Source organism: Halyomorpha halys, unplaced genomic scaffold (genome assembly GCF_000696795.3).
Source record: "Halyomorpha halys isolate HHAL.00 unplaced genomic scaffold, Hhal_1.1 Scaffold1394.1, whole genome shotgun sequence".
NCBI classification, from domain to species: Eukaryota; Metazoa; Arthropoda; class Insecta; order Hemiptera; family Pentatomidae; genus Halyomorpha; species Halyomorpha halys.
The window spans coordinates 198,154-222,733 of record NW_027108587.1 but is presented as its reverse complement, the minus strand read 5'-3'; the positions used below and the strand labels follow the sequence as shown (position 1 = coordinate 222,733).

Sequence of the window (24,580 nt, the reverse complement as noted above, 5' to 3'; positions counted from 1 at the left end):
TTTTAATTATTGTTGTTCATTTTTATCTTTTCATTATATTTTATAATGGTTCATAATTTCATTTTTATTTTGTATTTTACTCTAAAGCTCTAAAGCCTAATTTTGATGTCTGTAATATTACTCTAAAGGGATCAATCCCAGAATAAATAAATAATAATAATATTATCATTATTATATATGTATTGTGTAGACTGAAAGGATTTGATCGAAGCATTTTACATACTGTTTCTGCTATCAGTCTGCTAGTTCTTCTTAATTGTTTTGACAGCGTTAACTTTTAAAAGTTTAATGAGAGCGTAAGCTCTCTTGCTTCTGGCTGCCTCTGTTGCTGAAATATTTGTTCCTTCGTAGCCATCTAAAATGATGAAGTTATATTATATATTTCGTTTGGCACTGTCGTTCATGAAGATCTTTTACCACGCAATGTGGTTTTTTACAGACATCATTGCTTGCGAGATCAGTGGTAGCCAGGAGGTGGTAACCTAACCTCACGTTACTATATACAATAGTTTCCATATTTCAATGTCATTTACATCTACTCGTACAGGTTCATGGACATTGACATTGGTCTAGATTCACGGATTATAAAAAGCTCTCGTCGATCTATATTTCCTTCCCTGGAGTCAGCCGTATATGGACCTAGGTGGTATACCACCTCTAGGTGGGTATTGGACATACCTGATAAGGAGTCATCACATCTATGTTTTTTAAATAATTATAATATTTTATACATACTTAAACTATTGCTAATCTTGAAAATATATGTTATATATGTGATAGAATACAACTTGACTGTTCCTACTGCCATTTTGTTATTATAATAATCCAACAATCATTAAAATATATTTTCTGACCTGCCATCCTGCCATTATTGCGGTGATGGAGCTATCAACCCATGCAGTAATTTATTAATTGGCCTAAAACAAAAGATTAATCAAATTGATTAGTTTAAAATCAATTACTAAATTTAAATGTCAGTTACTTATTAATACTTATTTTCTAATGAGGTGAAGTGAAAAATTCTAGAATCATTTTAATAACAACATTAACTTTATGATTTCTAATATATTTGACAGAAATTTTGTATCGAAACTAACTAAAATAAAATAAATCCTCCGAAGTGCTTAGTGCGTGACAGACATTATCGAATAATTTACAGGATATCCGAGAAGAGATGCAGTCTTGTGTTGCATTTACCTGATTTACCATTTCCATAATGTCAGATAATCCGTCTTAGTGTTGATTGGACATATGAAGTCCCTGTCAAAACAAGGTTCCCATCCAGACAGATCCAATATTTTGTTGTAAAGTTAGTACACTAGGACTTAAAACTGATTGGTTCGCCTCAAAAAAGCACCACCCTGCACACTATGCTTCTTCATTTCGTTCTACAATTGGTGATGATTTCCAATTTATAAAAATCATTTTCTCACGTAGACTTTGAATTTGAAACGAGATTTAACAATAAAAAGCACGTGTTAAGACCAGCTAAATCGTTTTTTAAGTATGTTAATAAACAATATCTAAACGAAAAACTACAATAGTTATAATAAAATGCGGCTTATAATGTAATAAATGAATAGTAAAATAAATGAACTTGGAATACATCCAAGTTATATATCCTAAAACGACATAGTGACGATTTCCGTTGAACACATACTCGAGTAAATTTAAATAATAGTAAATATGTCAAATGAACACGGTATCATTAAATAATTCGTATCTTTACCATTCATGAGCCTTTGATTTGAATTATATATAAATATTAGAATCAACAATTGTACATGCATATTCAAAAATTCTAAAACAAAACATAAACTAAATCAAATCCACAAAATATAATAAAAATTTAAGATAAATACTTACTTAATGATGTCTCTCCAAGATGCATGGTTTCCTCCTGCCCTGAATCAATGTAATAATTGTAAGTAATAATCACTTTTAATTTTTATTTTATTTTATATATTTATATTTTACTAGTTTGAAGCACTATTTTATTTAAATTATTTCTATAGTATTATGGAACTAGAACTACACTGCTTTGTTAATTGATGACTTTCAAACTATTAGGGTTTTAGTATCATTGTCCTCATTACTAAATCTAATCATTTTAAAAATAATTCTAAATACAAGCTACCATAGCCCACAGATTGTAAGAAAGTTTGGTTTTAAGGTGGAATAGGAAGAAACATGCCGGATTTTAGGAGGAAGAAAAATCTTTTTTTTTCCATAGAAGTGGTTAAGCTGAACCTAATATCAAATAATAATACCAAGCCTTTAAGATGATCTCTTGAGCATTAAATATGATTTTATATTGCATTCCTCTTCCCTTATTTATAAAAATAATTAATCATTACTACAAAATTGGCCTAATTAAATTAAATCTCTTAAAACTGGAAAATGGCTTTCCAGTTGACGTTTCACTATTTTAAGAATCATCTGTACAGAATATTACCTGGAACGGAAAAATATTTAGCACATCTCGCATCAACAGAAGGAATAGGCACATCAGAGACAACTCATCAATCACACCAAGACATTCAAGCACTTAATGATCATAACTCTACATATAAATCCCAAACAAATTTCCTGTACAGTATGTTGTATTGATCACTTGATGAGAGTTGTACAACATTTTATCATTAGACGTTAAATATTTATATATTATATTATTTGTTAAATATTTACAGTCCTCGCCTGAATCGACGAAACGCCTACTGTTTAATTATTTGGCGATAGTTTGAAAACTCGAAATCTAGTAATCACATCGATTTTTTATCCTTTACTTAAATATTAATAGATATTAATTATTTACTTTTATATTTGAAGGGCTTTCCCTAAAAAAGGTTTTACCTATATGATTTAATAATACAATTTTCCAGTATAAAAAAAATCTTTCTGACTAAATCTGATTGTTGCTACTGATGAAGATGGCAATGAATCATTCCTTAGTCCTTAATGAAAGATTTTTTGTAACAAAACTAAAAATATATTAATTTAGTCAAAGGTAATGTGCTTTTTTTGTTATCTCTTAAAAGTTAGATGGGATGTTTGTTATAATTGGAGGGAGATCTTGAAAGCTCCATACTGAGCTGGCATATTGGGTTCCACATAATATACCATGAGATATACATAAACTGGGTTCAGTTTAATATTACAATGAATAAGTTACAAATAAAAAAATGAAAATTAATATATATGTGACTTAAAAATAATAATAATAAATCTAGATATTACCAAATGCAAAAGTAAAATATGAAACTTATAATAATTATACACAAAAAAAGTACAATTCTGCTAGTAAATATTTTTTTATACAGAGATATTTTCATAAATATATGGCGATAAAAAAAATAATAAATAAATAATACACTCTTACACATAAATAAACCAAGCTTTGTTATAATAAATCTCCAATGTGCAGAATGTTTCTTAGAAAAGAATGGAATAATCTATATTATAAAAAAAAAGAAGTTTGATAGTTATTTTTTTTATTTTAACCGGAATACTTTCTTTCGGTGCCAATACATTTTGATTCTTCAAAAAATTAAATATTTCGAACGAATCGATTCTAAATTACTGGTATCGAAAATAAAGGAATGCCTCAAGCCTGTTCTCATAAAAAGTATAATATTTTTGCAGAGAGGGAATCAAAAGTTAACGAATGTGCAGTATTAGAGTTTCGAGCTTAATTGATCGCAAAGCATTTTTTCACGTGACTCCTAGTCATGACATCGTGTCTTATTATGCCCTACTGATTCCATCCTGTATCGCGTCGCTTACATGTTCCTATATACTACCATACAATGGTTCTCTTCCCAATTTATATTATATTATATATGCTATATATTTTCTGCTTGCTTCTAGGTATTTATATTAATTGGTTAATTATTTACCGACATAAGATCTAAATTAGATTATATAAATCCCTTACCAGTAAAGTAACCTTGGAGGAGATTCATCCAGCCAAAAAATGTTGAAAATATAAATGAAAACAAGAAATAATGTTGGAAGAAGATTGTTGACCTATGAAGTAGATAGTTCTGGTGGCGGTCAATAAAGGAATCAAAATAGTAAAAGAAAACTATTTACTGTTAACAAACATTTTGCCCCATTTTGCAGGGCTTCGTCAGGGCTAAATGAAAAAACAAAATACAAATAGTCTTGTTTGTTTAGCCCTGACAAAGCCCTGCAAAGTGGGGCGAAACGTTGATTAACAATAAACAGTTTTCTTTTCCTATTTTGATACCTTTATGGATCGCCCCCTAGACTATCTTCCAACAAAGAAATAATGTTTTCAGTTTCGTGGTAGTTTCTTAAAATATACTTATTTGTCTCTATTCAATATATTTGACAATCTATTTATAGAATTTGACATTCGATAAGAAATTGTATGAACATAATTAAAGTAATTTCACGAAGACTTCTATTCGCAAATCAACACTAGAAAACCCGAAACAGGATTGCATACATCTCTGCTTTGCTTGCATAGTAACGCATTTGACAAAAATTAAGAAATTATTCTATTTTGTATTCCAGGGGATATTACGTCTGGAAATACTTTTTTAGAGCCCTACTAGCTTTGGTAGACTGTGCCTGTAAAGGAACCAGAGTAAACAAAGAAACCCCTCTCTCCGATAATATATTTTGAACTCTTTAATTTAAAAATAAAACCAAAAAATTTGTTTTGTCAGATGTACCATCATTTGAGCAAATAGTGCTAATCATATTTCAGATGCGAAACCTCGTAGATTCATGTAAAAAAAAAAACATACCAACTATAAAAAAAATAAATAAACAGTAATGATTTATCCTTGAGAATCTCTGAAGTATAATCGAAGTCAGAAAAAAAACGTTATTTAATTTTTTGGACTTGGAGGTGTCATAATAGTACAAGAGCCGGGAAGAAAAAAAGACAGTTATCTCACCCCAATTTTTTATTACTTCAATAAAAACTATGTATAATTACTAGTCAAATTTAAGAGTCTGCCAAGTATAGGTAGGGGGATTAAAAAATGGCGGCTGTTTCAAAACCTTAAAAAAGCATTGATTTTTCATTCGGAGCTCTATATCTTAAAAACTACCAACAACACTAGAAAATCCAAGAGAACATTATTTAAAGAAGAGTAAATTTGCTGAAATATTAGCCCTAAAAGAGCTATTTAAGTCTAATGGTTCTCGAGATATAACCTTTTAAAAAGCTAAATTTCTTAAAAATCTACTGAATGATCAGTAGTTAGTTAATTTATTTTGAGAAATCTATATCTCAGGAACTATGTGACGTACAGATGTCTATTAGCACTCAAATTAAAGCTAGTTTAATGGACTATAAAGAAGTTTATGACCTTTATCTTCGTAGGAATAGTAGTTTTCATGATATTTGCTAAAACAAATTGATTTATAGTTTTTAATTTTTAATTTAAATATTACTCATATTTAGAGTGAATTTGTTAATCGGGTGAAGTAAACGTTGTGAAATGGTAAAATTGAAGGAACAGAAAAGGGAAAGAAAAACAGGAATGAATTGAAATATTTTTAGTTGGTGTATAGACTGAAATTGATTGTAAAAGGAAACTAGGGAAAAAACTGTTTTATTTCTATTTTATTATAGCATGTAATTATATGTAATTTATATATGTCCGATTACGGATTGATTAGTATGCTGTGTGATGTATCAACCTGATGTATTTGGGCTGCATAGATGAATAAAGTATTTCTCTCTCCTCCCTAATGCAACAACAAGTAGCTCTAAACTTTTGACATTTGAATCCTTATATTTAGGCATATATCATTTTTTACTAATATATAGAGGGTATATCCCTAGTTAATACAACATTAATAGAATATTAATATTAACACAAGTTTCTTTAAGATATAATATATTAGAAAATAGTGATGGTTTATTCTCTTCCTCTTAACTAGAAGTATTTCATTTTATGTTATATATAATATATGATATTTTATAGATGTATAGAATCAATTTAAAAATTTATGTAACGTAATAAATTTATATTAAATAAATTAATAAATTGTAGGTATAGAGAATTCGTAGAGTGAACTTAAGTAGTCGACATCGATTTCACTTTAATTTTACGTGATGAGTTCTTAGGATTATCGTATCGAGATTTAGTTCATTAATTTAACGAATATTTACCGATTTACTTATTATTATTTATAAAGAAAGGAATGGCTTGATTTGTAGGATTTCCGATTAAGGCATGTCCCTGGGATTTGTTGCGATTAATCTTAATCTTCCAATTCTAGCGCCATTTTTCAAATGTTGACATTTGTGACTGGAGATGATGCATGAAATGATCATTACTCACTCATATGAATCATCACTCACATAGGCCATCAGCATGAACCCTATTTCGCGGCAAAGGGTACAATATATTATTCCATAAAATAAGTGGAAAACGATAGTTACGTAAAGGGATAAATGAAGTTCTTTTCGAAACAATAGCAGGTGTTCCAAGTGAGTTGTATTAATTTTTCTTGATTTATGTTTTATTCCTTCTTAATTTACAGCCAGCTAGTAACAGTTTTCTATCATTTATTTTATTCTATTTTGGAAACTGGATATTAAACAGAAACTAAATATGTATGCTTAAACCCACTTGAACAAACGCCTCACAGAGTTAAGGTCCAGCAAACAAGAAGCGCTTGCAAAAAAAAAAAATCTCTATCTTTTCAATCGAAAATATTAAGACAAATATAAATAATTCAACAAAAACCAATCAGTAATCGTCAAACTCATACTAATCCCCACTTGATAACTCTGTATTGATAAGTATAAAGGATTACATTTTTTTAAAAATGTACTCGTAAAAAATTACATATTCACAATCAGAAAAGAATCCTCTATCGATTAATATAAATTATTTAAATTGTGTTAGGATAAGTTTTTATACAGAATTTTTGAACTTTATTTTTCGTATCCTTGAAAATCAAGAATATGGATCTTAATCCTTTAAACTTATCAGTGCAGATATGACATAAAAGATAGGGCTAACAAATCCATCAATACTAGAATATGACTAAAAATAAGTTATTAGACAGATCTCCTCCCGAGAATAATGATTTGGAAATCACGTCTGGGAAGTTGGAGTTCTATCAATGGGTAGGTTCTCCACATGTTTGTATCATGCCATTATATCACCTACAGCAAATTTAGTTGTTGTATATGTTTTTATATAGTTGTAAATAACAATAAATAAACTATTAAAAAAAAAAATGGGAATAGTTGTTGGAATGTCCTTCCATATCCCATTACTACCCATCTGATCAATATATCAAAGCTGCTATGATATCACTCTTTTAAAATAAAAAATTATATTATTCACAATTCTACAGCAGCAATAAAAAAAATTGTTAGCAAAAAAAATTAGTTTGATCATCACAGTCTAAATAAATGATTCAAAATTCAATTGGAATTCTTAGAGCTTTCTTATCTTATTTCTTCAATTCGTGATTTCGGATGATTCTTTGTAGAAAATTTTCAGTGATGATTTAAAAAATAAATTCAAAAAATGGGCATGTTCTTAGGCCCAAAATATGCTCCTAAATGAAAACTATCGTTAATTGTTTGATAATTAAATTCGTATTAAGTTAATTCGTATTAAATGCCTGGATACGCATAAGAATATAACTTATTATGTTTTAGGGCAAACAGTGATTAGCAAATGAACTTGTTATTGTGAGCTGTGAAATCACATAGTAGTTTTTGAGATATGGATCCAATTAGTTTTTATGTGCAATTTTCTGCCTTGATTTACTGACATCACACTATGCAGCCGCATATCAATATACTAATATACAATATACTAATCAGCCGATTAGCAATATTTGTCCCTTTCAAAGATCGGAAAATAAATAGTTTTGGAAAAATGTTATATGGCCAGTTTTATAGATTTCTTCTTCTTCTTTCTCTTTCTCCTTAATGCCTTTCAGCGTAGAGGAGCCTCTATCCAATTGGTCCGCACATCTCTGACCATGGCAAGCATCTTCATCTGAGCCAGCGTTTTTCCTCTTTCCAGACGTTGGATATGCTCTATATAGCTCCTTCTATTTCGGCCTCGCCTCTATACATGTTCTTGGCACTCTTTCTTCCCCCATTCTACAGACGTGTCCATACCATCGGAGCTGTCGGTGTTCAATCACTCATTTCGCTGAGGAGATCTGAAGTTCTTCTCTTATTCTTTCATTTCTTAGCCTGTCTCTCCTAGTTTTGCCCAATGTTCTTCGAAAAGCCGCATTTCAGCAACCTTAATCCTGCTCAAATGCTTGGGTTTGCTCTTGGGTGACCCAACTTTTTTTTAGGAAATTTAATGTAGTTTAATTCTGTATAGAACTAATTTCACCAAATCCAATAATTTTCGAAATATAAGGTAACAACAGATAAAACACAAGGTTTTTACCGCGTTCACTTCTCCTCCATTCCAAACCCCACGTAAACCTATAGGACATTATCGCACGTTATGCACTAAAACACTAGTCATTGTTTTAGTTTTTAAACGTAAGGGTCTGTCTAATTAGAGTGGAATGATTTTTTTCCTCCATATCTCAGAAAAATTCGTTTATAAAAAAAGTTACATAATCACACTAGCAGTAAATTATTAATAGTTCAATTATGAGAACAATAAATTTATCTTCAAACTTCTTTCTTTACAACATAAAAAAATAAATAAATAAAACTGGTGAATTATACTTTTTTTACTCTTTCACATCAAACTACAACCCTACGCACAAATCCGTGGGGGTTTTTAGGACAAAATGTTCTGGTGGTATTAAACAATATAGGGAAGGTACCTTTTTTATATATCTATATTTTTTTTTGTTTGGTTATGTGTTTAATTTGACTGGACTAATACTTCACGGAAATTTTTCAAACACACTTCGTTCCTTTGTTTTTTTCAATGAAATGACAAATGAAATTTATTAAAAATTATTTTACACACTTAGTATTTTAAATATAAGTAATATTATGTGCCTCACTATCCAATAGAAATGGCGAGGAAGCTATACCATTCACAAATGTAAATACTGAACTTAATTTCAAGATATTTAAGATGCCATGTCAAATGCAATATATCAAAATAATATATTTCGTAAAAACATAATTAAAAAGAAATATCAGATATGTAGAGCTATACAAATATTGGAATGACACTTGTTTATGAAGAAATATATTATCGTTTTTTAAAAAAAAAAAAAAAAAAAAAAAAAAAAAAAGAGGTTGCGACAAGTATTGAATTGTATTATTATTATTTTTCCCACTCCCTGATAACCTTGTCTGATTTTATGTTAATGGAATTAATATACCAACGTCTCCTGTGCAGCAGTTAATTCGATAGAATTTTTTATTTTCACTATTTTCTTTAATTACTCAATTATGTATTACTTATTCTATAAGCTTACATAGTTAAAGTACACATTAGCGTCTGTCTTTTAAAATTGTAGACATTTTCAATCGAGTCTATGAGTAACATAGAAAGGTTCACGGACAAGAGCATTTCCTCTCAGCTTCTGAGCTGTTGCCTCGAGCACTGTAAGTACAAAACACATGTGCAAGCACAGGTCATCAAAGATTTCCTCATCTTCAAAAATATCTGTCCTAATTCTTAAACAAGAAAACAGTCTTGTCGTGCCATCTAATCACCTAATATATTAGATCATGATTCATCTGATAAACCAAAAGCACCGGATATTAACACTTTGCTCGACTTAATTATTTGTCAGGAATATTTTTATCGAACCATCAATTTTGAGAAAACATGATTGAATACTGACACTTTTTGAAAACCCCTGATCCGATTCTCAACCAATTTTAAAATAAACTTAATTAATATTTATTTGAATATAATATTTTGCAGTTGGAGAATCTGTTTCTCCACGAGTGATAATTTCAAAATAAATTAATAGCTTATGATTTTAGAAATAAAACTAATTTACCGATGTTGACTGTTTCTTTAATTTCATTTCTAAAGCTTTGTTAGGTAAATTTTGTCTGCTTCAGGTACGAAAGGGTTTTTAGGTTTTAAATATTTTTTTGAGAAATCGTTAATTATTCAACTGAATGTATCAATTATTTTCCTTTTCTGTCGAGAATTGGGCTAAGATCCGATAGTTTATAGCAGTAATTCACAAGTTGTATTCCGCAGACCGTTGGTCTGATCTCTTTTCGTGATGATTTTTTGTTATTACTACTTCATTGTATCTTTTTCCCGATGTTCAGGTGCTAGCTGAAAGATTTTAACAGGCAAATGAACAATAAAATTGGTTCAAATGCACTATTAAGTAACCTAATTTTCAAGGACTAAGCAAAGGACTGTTCCCTTGTGAGTGGGGATGGGCCGGACATGGTCCCGTTTTCGGCTTAGTGGTCCGCTCAGTTCTAATGCTTGGGAATCACTGGTCATTATAAACTGGTTTGTTGCTCTTAACGTGTCCTTTATTTTGATAAAAATTTATGAAGAATCCTGTCCACACCATACGGGACCAACTTCTCCCTCACAATCTAATATTACTTATCATACCTGCCCACCGACCGAAGACAAGGATGGCCCTGGCCCTACAAGAGCTAGGGCGCGGTAGTGCCGGAGGGATCGATAGTGGTTCAGTGACCGAGGACCGCTCAAGGTCAGGGAGCACCCTGCCACCCTCGTCACCTGCCAACCCATCGGTTCCATCCCCCTAGCTCATCCCCTACCCCATCTCCTAGCTGTCTTATTTAAATTACCCTCCCTCACTGCCTACTGGAGAGTCCTTTGATCACTTTCTAATATTGGGAGAGTTCAACAAGAGTTTGGAGTTACTTATAAAGAAATTTGATCGGTATATCGGATCGTTATACACCAGATCCTAGATTATTCTTCAGCAGCCAGAGATTCATAGTTTTTATTAAATGTTCACTTAAAAGATTACTTCATTAATTGAAATAGGAAGTAAAAACAGGATTAATTACATATTTGAGCGAAAAGTTATTAGATGGAAACATGTCTTCACCTTTTTCCAGTAGGCAGAACTACGAAGAAGAGAGAAGGTAAAAGTGTAGAATTTTCCAACCCAAAATAATCACTTAGAAATATACGGATAAGACTTAATATTCAAAAATATTTAAATCTTGCTAATCAGACCACCTTAGTACTAGAGGGGTAGGTTAATTAAAATATCGGATTTAGATAAGACCGAATATTTTAATGTTTCAAATATTTAAAAAAATATATTATTTTGTCTCTTCAAAGTCTTGATATGTATCTTTTAAAAATATAATATAATTGATCAGAAAACAGTTTACGTAATTGCATAGATTTATAAAATATGTAATTATATTTGTTAATTATAAATAAAAGTGTAATTATGTATATTAAAAAAATATGAAAATTTTTTCAACTATGAGCCCCTTTGTTTACATATCTACTCATCACAGCAGGACTAAACTATCAGCCCCTTTGTTTACGTATCCACTCATCACAGCAGGACTAAACTATCAGCCCCTTTGTTTACATATACACTCATTACAGCAGGACTAAACTATCAGCCCCTTTGTTTACAAGGGGTTACCTACATTGGGGGTCGAAATAAATAGTAAATAAATTAGCAATAAATAAATAGTTGAAAACTATTTATTATTTATTCTTGACAGCACTCCTAGCCGTCTCCTATAATATATGTAACAATTTTTATGTTAACATATATATATTTTTAAATATTAAGAAAATTTCGTTTTTCGCATTTATTGTGTATTAATATGGTGAGGTGGAAAAAAAAAATATTTTTTTTTTGTAATCCAGAATCCCGGGATCTCACCGATTTGTCTTACTATCTCTTAAGCATCAATGCATTTCCAGCCATTGATTTTATATTCACTGATTCAACTTCATGTCTTTGAACATATTTTAGCGCAATCCTAAAACCTTCCTTTGCGAAGGCCTGATTATTTTTTTTAGGTTTTTTAAAGGTTCTCTTTGCCGATATCGTTTTCAGCAATTAGTATAGGATTTTAATTAACGTTTTTTATATAATATTTACTGAAAACTCGTCTGTTATGTGTTCCAGAAATTTGATTCACAGTGGTCGAATTACTCGCAGAACCAGTTTTATTATTATTTTGTTGTATTGTGAGATTCTATTATGTACCTACTCGTAACAGTGATAAATGTTTCGTCAACTAAAAATTTTAATTACGGTTGTTAACTGAAATCGAGTGATAAATTTGGCAAATATAATTGTAAGATTTTTTGTAATAAATAAATATTGGATAGTAGGGCTGCCCACCATCTCCACGTACCCTAGGCAACACGAATATGCTTCAGTTTTCATAATGATTTCAGGTTCCTTTAATAATGATGGGATATCAAATGTTAAATATATACATTTATATTGGTTATCAACTAGATATCTATATCAACATAGAAATATTATTACTCTAAAATACAAATTATTTTTTATAAAATTAAAAAAATTAATATTAAGTTAAAAATATATGGTTTCCTAATGTTTATATATTTTTGAATATGTTTTATAAATCCATATTTTGGGTATCTTTAATTTATTCATTAATTTTAGTAATATATCTGAAATGTCCTGTTGAACTGTCTATAATTGAAATGTTTTAATTAGTTCAATAAATTATTTTTAAGTTTTGAGGTGTACAATTATAATAAAGTAAACTCTTTATTTTTTATATGGTTACAGAATACATAATAACATAATGCAATACATTATATCTTCGTTTGCCGTATGGCATTATAAGATGAGCAAACATAGTCCGCTGAAGGCGGTTATACATTGGTGGCATGATAGCTGGGGGGCTTACAAGAAATGGGGAGGGGCCATTCCGGCTGGTGATGTTGGTGTTTCTGGCCCTTTGTAGAGTTGTTCCACGGACGATTCGCCGGAGGACGGAATTCTGATAGCTCTGCAGCTTTTCAAGCGTGGTTTGGTAGAGGTGACGCAACAGGGGTGCACCATAGAGCAGAGTCGGGCGGAATATCGCCTTGTAGATTTGCAGCTTCAGCCTTAGTGAAAGTTGCGGGGATTTCAGGAGATGGAAGAGCCTGTAGCTCTTCTGGCCGGCCAGCTTAAGTCTCTCCCGAACGTGACTGGAGAAGGTGAGGTGCCTATCCAGTGTGACGCCCAGGTAGAGAATGGAATTGGAGATTCGCTAGTCGACTTCATCCACTTTGAAGGTGGTAGGCAGTGGCTTCTTTCCTTTTTGGAACGACATCACGATAGCGCCCGTTTTGCCGGGGTTCACCCTAATCCCAATACTTTTAAGCGCATTAGTGATGGTGGCTGCAGCTTCTTGAGCGTGGCTTAAGGCTGTCTTGGCATTAAAAATAATTAGGCTGCTACCACTGCCTTTTGGTGTTCAATGGCTACTATAGGTGCCGTAAAGACGACAAATAGTACTGGACCTAGTACCGACCCCTGAGGTACTCCGCAGGTGATGGGACTGGAGAGGAGAGGCTCTCGCCAACCCGTACGACGAGGGATCTTCCACTAAGGTAGCTTCCGATGAGTCGGCATAGGGTGGTGGGAAACTTGAATTTCTCCAGTCGCTGGAGTAGAAGCGGGTGGGAAACACTCTCGAAGGCTTGGCAGCAATCTAGTGAGAGGAAGGCCGTCGGACAGTTTTTCTTCATCTGCCCTCTGGTGTGTGCTTGGAGCTTCGCCAGGTGGTGCTCACAGGCGACTCCCTGTTGGAATCTGGTCTGCTGTGGTGGGATGACATTTTCCTCTCTGCAGTGTTCCATCAGGTGGTGGTTGATGAGCCGTTCAAACACCTTACTCATGTCCGAGAGGAGGCTGATCGGAAGATAGTGCTCGGTCGAGTCTCCCTTCTTCCCCGGTTTGGGTAGAGGTACTACAATAGCTCGTTTCCATGCGGTGGGAAAGTATGAAATCCGAATGCACGAGTTAAAGATGTTGAGTAGGAAGCATCAGGAAGCATCTTCATGAGTACATACGGGATTCCGTCCAGTCCTGACGCCTTGTTCCCTTTGACGCTTCGTAGTACAGACTCTAGTTGGTTGAATTATGAGCCTCCGTGGCTTCAGAATGGGACGTAGGCGAGTTTTTAGCTCTTCTGTTATCTCTTCTATGGGGTGGTTAATGTCAAATCCGTGCAACACGAATTTCTTTGATCGTTTCGTCCCCCTAGGTGCGAACGTGTGATACCGCACATTATCATGTTTTTAAATAGTTCAATGGCAGTGGTGTGGCCTGCTTCGGTGGTAAGGTAGAGTCTAGTCTCCCTTTCAGAGTTGTTGGTGGTGAACTTGCTTACCCCAACTGTTGCCACCATCTGCTTCAGTGATATAAGCGATACCGCTGGTGCGATTATAACTGGTGGGGGAGGCCTGGGCTTGGGCTCTTCGACGGTTAATCCTAGGAATGTGTTATCATCCCTGAGTTGGAACTCAGTCTTCCGTTGCTTTGCGCGGTTTAAAGCAGTTTCTACCGCTAGCAGTCTCCCAGTCCTTTTCTTCATTCAGTCTCTTGGCTCCTCTGTGTTCCCCAAGATCCATAGGGGTGTGGACTGCTGCTTCTCCAGGGGTGGCTGAGGTGCAAGGGTTAGGTTGCGAGTGGGCCTTGGTTGATTCCGACGGACAGCTGACTGAAGCCGGCTGGCTGCAAGCAGCTGGTTGCGGCCGCAGTGCTGACTGAAGCCGGCAGGCTGCAAGCAGCTGGTTGCGGCCGCAGTGCTGACTAAAGTCTAACGAATTACTCTAAACAAACCCTTGTCTAAAGTAAGGTAATAAACCACTAACCTGTCCACTAACTAAAGGTCCAGGAGGCTCTGCAATAGCCTTCAACAGGAGACACACAGATAGCAGAGGAACATCAAGGAGCAAACAGGAATTTAGGAATTCCAGTATTCTTGGAAGTTGGATAACTACAAGAGAGCTAACCTTAACTTAACTGCTTAGATTTGTTGCTTTCTTCATTTATATATGTTCATGGACTTATTACTGAATTTGTGTTAACCCTACAAATTCTTTTGAAAATGCGTTAACAATAATAGAATATAGACCTTCTATAAAATATATCATCAAAAAACAAATATTGATATTACAGTATGTGACAAAAGATTATTATTGATATTTCAACGATAAAAGTTATTTGGGGATTTGAGACTCTTGGTTTTCAATGAAAGTAGTTAAAGCTGTTCAGCGTCTCAGTCTGAATCAAAATCCGAACTTAAATCAAATAAACATAACTTATAAGTTAATCATCAATTTTTAATTTATCATTAACAAATAAAACAGAATGAAATAAACACGTTTACAGGACGAATGTATCAGGAAAAAACTTCGTTACAGTGTCGATACAAATATCGCAAGTATCGTACGGAGAGTATTGATAAGACAGAATATCGCAAGTATCCTTCTTCCCTAATCCCTTCAGTATTTTTACCGTCACTACTTAACAACAACACTTTTAATATCTGCTATTTTAACTTAGTAACACGTCACACACCAATCTAGTTTTGGTTTATGCAATTATATTTCCCATTTTAATCACACGGGACAAAATTGTTTACAATTTTCAAATTAGTCCATTAAATAAATTTGAAAAATTCAGGAATGAAGTTTTTTCCTCAATTATTTTTGAATCTGCAGACATTATTTTCATCTTCTGCATGATTGCTTTCCCAATTTTGGAAGTGAGAAAAAAAAAATGTATGACTACCTTATAACCTTCCAAAACTAGAAATGAAATCGATTTAAATTTAGGTTTCAATATTTTTGAAAATCGATATTAGGATGGAAGGATTGAACCGTCGTAATCTGTATATTTTTAATGATAATATCATATTATATAATTTAATCCATATACTGTATGCCACTGATTCATTGTATTTGTAGAAGTTTTTAGAACCAGTAAAATTATTACATGCAAACGCTCTAATCCAAAGAATCAAATTAGTTACATAGCTACATAGTTAACATGTTATTACTTACATGTTTGACTCAGTTCTAAAGTGATAAAACAAATCTGTGCTACGCCTTTTACACATTTTCGTCATCTTCTGATTAATCTGTACAATGTAATTTAGTCATCGAACCTTCCAAGATTTCCGAGACATGTTTGGTTAGGCTAAGCCCAACAAAGGGGGGTTACCTTAGCGGTTAAGACCGAATCATATGATAATGATAGGACCAGCTGTGAAACCCTTGGTTTCTCCTCTAAATGTTAAAGCATTGTAGAAAGGAAAAAAATATTAATTATCAGGTATTTTTAAATGAACTCCTACCAATTAGAGGATAGCTTACTCACAATTTCTGTAGGATACAGAAAGAAAAGCAATGCTAACAAGGAATATATAAGGAAAATGTAGTATTGTGTAGCAGTACAACAATATTACTGATTATTATAATCTGTTATTAACCCTTTGAAATACAAATTAATTTTTAAAATAATAACCTATAAAATGACATCTTATTTTTTGCATACGTTTTTAAGTTACAGTATCAAAACACCAATACATTTATTTAAACGGCATTAAAATTTCACATGTGTCATTTTTTTTTTTATTTGACCATTGGATTTCACAAAAATTTACATTTCATACAATACTGAAACTTATGGAATATTTTGTGTTCTGCATTAGAAGGTATAAAGTTGTCATGACAATGATTATGGGAATTTACCTAGTAAGCTTTTTAATCTACAGATTTGTTCACCATTCTATGAAGAGGATATGTTACATTTTATAACCTTCAAATTCCTCTCGTATTCCTTACAGTCCAAAACCCTTCTTAAAATCCTCAATATTCCTTTCTTTGTCACAAATAAAATCATCCATACAGACCTTAATGTTCCATATGTATCCTCTCCAGCCCGAATCAGATATTAATCCTCCTATTATAAACTCCCTAACCACCAAAACCCACTAGTTTCCGACCTTGCTTCTTCTTCCATTCCTCCGAGGAGCTTGAAAAGAAGATGACCTCGACCAATTGGTAGTTTCTCTGCTTGCCTGAATTACTCCATTATGATCTTACATTAATTTACTAGACGTGGTTTTTTGTTACAGTAGTGTATTACAAAAAATAAATTTTAAAGAAATTTATATATAATACACTAAATATTTCTTTGCAAATAATACCTTGTTTAATTTGTCTAAACCTTAAATTCATTTAGTTTCCAAAAAGACCAAACTTGAGTTTCCCGGCCTAAATTAGGAATAAATAAATATTAAATTTAATTTTTCCTAGCATCTTTTGTTGGTAAAATAATATCTTCATTTATTAATGCTTCCTCTATTGATTCCATTAAATTAATTGTCTTCATACAAAACAGCTTGTCAATTAACATCAACGTTGAAATACTATGAAATATCACGCACTATTTCGGTTTTACTTATTTCGTTTTTCTTTGACAGAGAACACACGACGGTACCATTTTAAAGAAATATATATTCTCGATATTTTGACTCAAAAAATATGCTATATTTAACATATTAAAATACATATTTTTGTCATGGTTTTTAAGAAATATATTTTTTTTTTTTTGTAAACCGATTCCGGTTAGATATTTTTCTCTTCACCTTGCTATCTCTCCCGTGTTCAGAAAAGGCTGAAGGCAAGGCACTCATTATTTAACATTTGAAAGCATCTGTCTTAAAACTCAATCCTTCAACAGCTTACTAAGCCCTATTTCATATGACCAGTATAATTTGTCCATGCATAAAGTGTTCTTAAGGGAGACATTTGTGTAATCCGTTTTGATATTTACTGAAGGTGATCTGCTAACAAAAAACTTGCGTTAGGCTCAGACGAGCAGTATACTCAATTTCATTCTAGCAGTATACTCCAAATTGTCGTGATTGAACCTCAAAATCTAGAGTCAATTTATCATTCATCAGTCTGTCCTTTGAAGGCACTAACACTAGATATAGTATATCTTATAACAGGCCTGTGGGCACTATTACTGATGGAAATTAGTTTAGTCTTTTGTTTGATATGTATAGACATATATATTTTGGCTATCACTAAAACTTTAAATGAAAACATTAATTCAATAAACCTTTAAAATCTATAAAAGTCTGTCCCCAAAGGTTTTATGTCATTCATCCAGAAGTTCCATGATTCCTTCTGAAACTACCTCACTAAGATTTGTAGGGTATTTTTCCCCCAAGAATTAGAATACTGATGTATTACACTTTTCTTCTATATTCGGTGCATGGGGTCCCAGAGACGTTTTTTATTAATCGTAAATTCGTCTTGGTACCAGTTTTTTTTATTTTATTCTATTCTCTACAAGGGCTGCTTTAGTAAAAAATGTCGTCCATCTGAAAATAAAAAACATTTTAAAATTAGGTGTGTCACTTGAGGTCAGCTGAATGGTATTTTATAATAAACAGTATTGTTAGGGTAGATAATAATGTTTTTTAAGTCGAATAAAAGTGGCATAGGACATTTTACATGGTAATGAAAATTTATTCTATATATAGTTTTAGATAAATATTTATCCCAAATAGTAAGCAATATAGCAAAAATTTTAATTATTATTATTATTATGGTCGGTTGTTCTCGCTATTGCGGGTTGAGTATCTGAGGTGGGAGACCTAGAAGTCCAACCACTTTAATATTTTTGTTGATTTATTTTATTTTTTCAAATATTTACATATTTAGCACTATACGTGCAGTGTCTAAGAGAACTGACTGTTGAGCCTTTCTTAGCACGTCTATAGGCACCCCCAGACCATTCATGCCTCCCACTGTTGATTTTGGTATGAGACCATTCGTTGATATTATGAATGGAGTAGTGGTAACACCTTCCAATTTATATATTTCTTTCAATTCTATCGCCAATTCCTGGTATTTCCTCAGTTTTTCTCTCACAGTGGAGCTTATATTATTATCGTTGGGGATCCTAACATCAATATGATCCGCTTTCTTTTTTCTTAGGTCTATAGAAGGGTGTCTGGCTTAGTATGGCGTACTGTATGGTCTGTAATAACTGATTCATCCCAATATAGCCTGAGAGAACCTTTTTGGAGGAGTCTATTTGGGTGGTACTTGTAATAAGGGTTTTTATCGTCAATTAGGTTATACTTCACAGCCAGAGCCTGATGCAAAATTTTGGCCACCCAGCACTCCACATCCACCAGTGATATGTTGGATTGATTCGTTACTGAGCATAATCGACACTTGTTGCGTCTTTTAAAACATCCTTCCTATATGATCTCGTGGCAATCACTTGATCTTGAATAGCAACCACAAATCCCTCTATCTCGGAGAATAGCCTTCCAGTTTTTAACCCTTCAACTGATCTCTCTTTGTCTATGGAGACTTCGTTCAGTCGGCTATAGAATCTCCCATGCAGAAACTTGCTTTTCTATTCTGCCAGTCGTTCATTTTGTGATACGATTGTTGATTCTACACCTTTCCTCAAATTAAGTGCAGTTAAACCAGAGTCCATCCTTGTGATGGCGCTGTAAATCCCTATTGTTTTTGCGAGGAAATATTGGCGGCAAGCTTCTTTAATATTTATCAAACCACGTCCTCCTTCTTTTCTAGGTAAGTATAGGCGAGCTTCAGAAGATATTGGGTGGTGGGTCTGTTCTTGTGTGAGAGTTGTTCGTACAAGGCGATCCATCTCATTTAGGCTGGTCTGTGCAGGTATAGCCCAGGTGTTGATGGCCTTGATATTTTTCTTCCCAGTTAGTTGGGTTTTGAGCACTTTTCGTAGCCTAATTTTGAGCATTGTTAAAAATTCTTGTTGCTTATCTTTTCGGGATATTTTGAGGTGCTGTTGCATGCCCAAATATTTATATAATTTATTTGCTTCAAGTTCCTTTATGTGCTCTTCTTCATTAACCAGAATGTTTTGTTTACTAACCATTTTCCCCTTGGTTACATGAAGCACTGCGTAATACAAAGACAACTGTATCTGTATGGTCAGATAGACATTTTTGAAATATTTGCTTAAAACTGGAAGAGAAAACTTTAAGATAGTTAAATCGAGCAATATTTAAAAAGGACCTAAAATTGGAAAACGGCATAAAACACTCCATTTCCACCCTCCTTGCTTATCTCACATTTCACAAATTATTAGCAAAAAGAGTCTTAAAAGAGAAAAATAGAAAGGACATTTGTTTAATTTGTATTGTGTATATATTATGTATACATGTGATGTTTCAAATAATAAAATTTATGGAAGAGTAAAAAACAAAACAAAAAAAAAAAAAGCGGTCTTAAAATTTCAATCATCTGTTTGTGATCCATCTGGATATAAAAAATATCTTGATACTTGACGTATTGATGAATTACATTTTATACTATAAGAGTACAATTTGGAAGATAATAACGTTTTTAATAATAAAAAAAAATAGGTGCTCTGGATATTTTAAATAGTAATTGTAAATTTGTCTACATATTTTTAGATAAATATAGCACATCGCAAAACATTTTTAAGATAGCAAAAGTTTGTTAAATACCAAGATATGTTAGAAAATCCCGAAACTTGTCATTTATTTAAAACTTGCCAAACCTTTTAGTGCTGCTTCTTTAAATATATATATATATATATATACCTCATACCATAATGAAGTGACACTTATGCACCGTTGACATCTTTTTTTTTAATTTTTAGTAATGCAGTTAACATAAAAATGTAAAATAATGCTGACAAGGAGAATAATTACGCCCCAGGAGTAAGATGTGGAGACGGGCCATAAATCGGTTCTCGTGGCCTGGAGGGGGCGTATTGACTCACGTAGTCAGTGACGTAACAGAAGTGGGCGCCATTTTGGCGTGACGTAGGAGCCGCAGCGGAGTATTTGTCAGCCTGTTCACTTGTTCTTATTAGGGCACACCTACCCCAGCTCTATCCTCTAAAAATATCTTCCCGATCAATTTGTCTGTCTCCTCTGGATATTTAGTGATCATTGCTGCAGTTAGCAGCTCAGTCATAAATAATACTGGTTTTTGATAATTACAACTTTTTATTTCCACATAAATTAGATTATTACTATTAGGCATACATAACGCTATTTTTACAACCAGTATCAAACCTATTTCTAAAACCTGCACTTATATTCCTTTGTTTTTGAATGCTACCGTCACCACTATGAGAATCCTAATCACAAAATGTTTTTATTACTTAGAAATAAATATAAATTAGGGCAACCAACAGAAACAAATGATAACAATGTAAAATATTTTGAATGTTCATTTAAAGTGCTTCATCAATTCTTTAAATTTATCTTCCCCAGAACTAGGAATGGATTGGAATAAATAAACTAAGAAATGAACAATAAATCAGAAAAAAAGAAACTAATAATTAGAAATAATTATCAGTATTAGATACTACTTACGTACCTCCTGTTCGTATTTCAACACAATTTTTTCCGGCTATTTCACAAATATAATTAAAATATACTCATTCCAACTTAAGATTTAATGATTATTTTGGTTAATACTAAACCCTTTTTTATCAATAAGGAGAAGAAAATCATCATCATACATGTGAATCCAAAAATCTTTCCATTTGTCAACGAAACTGATGAGCCATTTTTTTTTTTTTTTTTTTGGCACTAGAGCCGTAAGTCGGCCTATCACGACATTGAAAACTCAAATTTACAGAAACGTTTTTTGGAAACACTATGAAAAAAAACCAAAGAACGAGAAATCAATCAATATTCTATTTAGGCTTAGTATGGGTTGAGTACATTCGAAATCACCCAATTAGAATTAATTTTGATATTTTGGCATTCGTTAGCACTTCATTATTTATATGTTATGTTTAAAATTGTGGTTGAAACATTTTTTCAAGCCAATACTTTTTTCGGCCCTAGAAATTGCTATCCATGTGATTTCAGACGAAAAACTTATTCTATAATTCTGGTAATTTTCAAAATACTACTATAATGCTAAAACTAAAATTATAATAACCATATGCTCTTTATTTAATGTCCTCAAACACCACATTACTCATAGGAAAAGTGTAAAAAAACTTTTTTTTAATTAGGTACAGATATAACCTCTGAATAATGAGAGCATATTACATAAATTTAGCGATTGAGAATTAATTATTGTATCAAATATACCTGAAAATTACGTTACACAAAACAAAAAATGCACAAAACGAAGGAACGAGTAGAGTTAAAATTCCACTATCCTATTTTACGAGTTTTATATTACAGTGGCAATCTTTTCTTTTATAAATTAACTGAAAAATTGCATTCTTCAACAAAGTAGTAGTTCATTAAAAAATCCATTGCAATTTAAAGTTAGGAATTGTTTTTGATACTAGATTCATTATATTATACAAAGTTTAAGATATGAATATATCATTATTAAACTTAAAAAATGTAATTAGTAGCTTGGGACAAGAATGTGACAAGCCACAATTTAAAAAACACTCAGAATTTTGTGCAAAACGCTCCTTTGTTTCTTTACAAAGCTATTTATTGTGTTCGTTTGTCTAACAACATAATTCCAACAATTTAACCTATGATATTATACGATATTAACTATATCAAAATCTAAATAGGAACTGTAGAATTTTTTGAAACTACTCTACTGAACCATTTTCATCATGTGGCTTCTCGTATATTCTTATCTCAGCACTTTAATTTTTCTCAAAGTATTGTAGAATAATGAAATGTCCTAACATAGATTTTCTGGAATTTGGTACAATCTTTTTGATACCGTTTTCAGTTGCATTAAAGTGATTTTCTTCACCTCAATTTCAGAATTTTCTCAATTTTCTTACTTAGAGACACAGCATACCATTATTTCACAATGACTCTGGTAAATAGAAAAAATTAAGAAGTTAGTCATTATTTAAATCACTTTTGTCTTCAACGATTCCGAGTCACCACCGATCTCCAGATATTCCACTAGTATAGTATATTTTCCAAAAACACGTGTTTGTGAGATCTACAGTAGGGTTTTGTTTGTCAAATTCCTTTGATATTAATGCAGATTAAGATCTGATTTGATAGTTACACATAGAAACAGATCTGTGGTTTCCTCTAGTCCTGTGTGGTTGCCACTAAGCGGTGTTTAAATCTATTTGTTAATTTAATGATATTTCATAATTCAATTACACTTCAGTAAATTTTCATAATATAAAATATTCGTATACCTGAGAATTTACGTAATATAATACACCAATTTTCAAAAAATGTTTGTAAATTAAAATGTGTTTTGATGTTCTATTATACTCTCACGGAGGATCAAATTGCTTAGTAAATGTTCATACCATTAATGAGATGAAAGGAATATGGTCCGGGTGCGGTCAAGAAAAACTCAAATAGTAGAAATATACTAATTTAATGAGCCAACGTTTCGCCCCACGTTGCAGGGCTTCTTCAGGGCTATTTTGACGGCAGTCAAAGCTAAAATGAAAAGCTAAAAATTTCTTGACCGCACCCGCACCATATTCCTTTCATCTTCACACACGGTCAATCAATAATCTTCCATTAATGAGATAATATTGTTTCTCTAACAATCTAATATTTCAGGCTCTAGAGCTGAACCACAACTGATATTATAGTACACATCCACTGGTCTCCCGTTGCTAGCAATGAGTACATCCTGGATTCGAGTTAACAAAAGTTTAATAATAGATTGGAATCTTCTACTCATGGATTCCTGTCTCGAAATACAGACACATACATGATAGAGCAACGATCCATCACTGAATGAGGGCCTCCTCCAAAAGCCTTCTCTATCTTGTAATACAACCATTCAATCAGCTGTTTGCAGCAAGTTTCTAGTTCTTTTTCTCTTGTGCTTGTTCGATGGAAGATCTTAACTAATTTCTCGCGATTTCACTGTCGTTTATTGTCGCCACATGCCCTGCCTTACTCAGCCTCCTAAAATTAACAAATCTTTTAATACTCGTGTCCTTGAAGAGAATGTAAATTTTTACGTTTATTCTTCTTCGCCAGGTATAATGTATTACCTGTTTTGATTGGAGCTAAGATTCTTTGTAGTGCTTTCCTCTCAAAAATGAACAGTCTGTTTTCGTCAACCTTAAGTAATGCGCAAGCTTCAGATCCATAAGCAAGGAGTTGATGTATTTCTGCATAATATAGTCTCACTGTGTAATAATTGGCAATATACTTACTTTTGAAACATTTAATCATCATTAAGTACCATCTGTTTTATCCTGCTTATCAGCAACTGCATTCTAGGAGGTATAATGTCTTTAGTTTACCTCAGAGTTCTAGTAAATAAAGTATTGCAATTTTTCAAATCTGTTCGCACTAATCTTAATGAAAATTAATTTTTTCTGGGCGTCATCTTCTACTCTATTAATTTAGCAGTTTGTTTTCGTTTATTTTGTGTCTGAACCTTTTTCAATTTGCAGAAATGCATCTTATAATACTCTCATAGAGCATCACTATACTCCAACAATCACATAGTTCTGCTGAATATTATTCCTGTCGTATTGTTTCCTCTGTTTCCCAGAAAGCGCTCTCCTTAGCAAGGATAAACAGCAGGCAGAATATTACATCACCGGAAACAAGCTTTTCAATCCATGTAATATGATAATAGATTTTCAATCTTGAAATACGAGTATGCATCATAATAAGTTGTTAAATTTTACTCAT

At 32.5% G+C, this 24,580-nt stretch overlaps 1 protein-coding gene and 1 long non-coding RNA gene across 16 annotated transcripts in view; one reads left to right on the top strand and one right to left on the bottom strand.

Annotated features, from left to right (window-relative positions):
- Positions 1-24,580, top strand: part of cac (cacophony) — a gene marked incomplete at its 5' end in the record, with an annotated part of 288,903 nt that overhangs the window by 164,449 nt on the left and 99,874 nt on the right.
- Positions 785-16,299, bottom strand: LOC136795638 (uncharacterized). Its single transcript, XR_010843273.1, has 4 exons — positions 16,285-16,299; positions 15,969-16,193; positions 1,867-1,905; positions 785-917 (listed from the first exon to the last, which is right to left on the bottom strand). It is a non-coding gene; the product is annotated as an uncharacterized lncRNA (long non-coding RNA).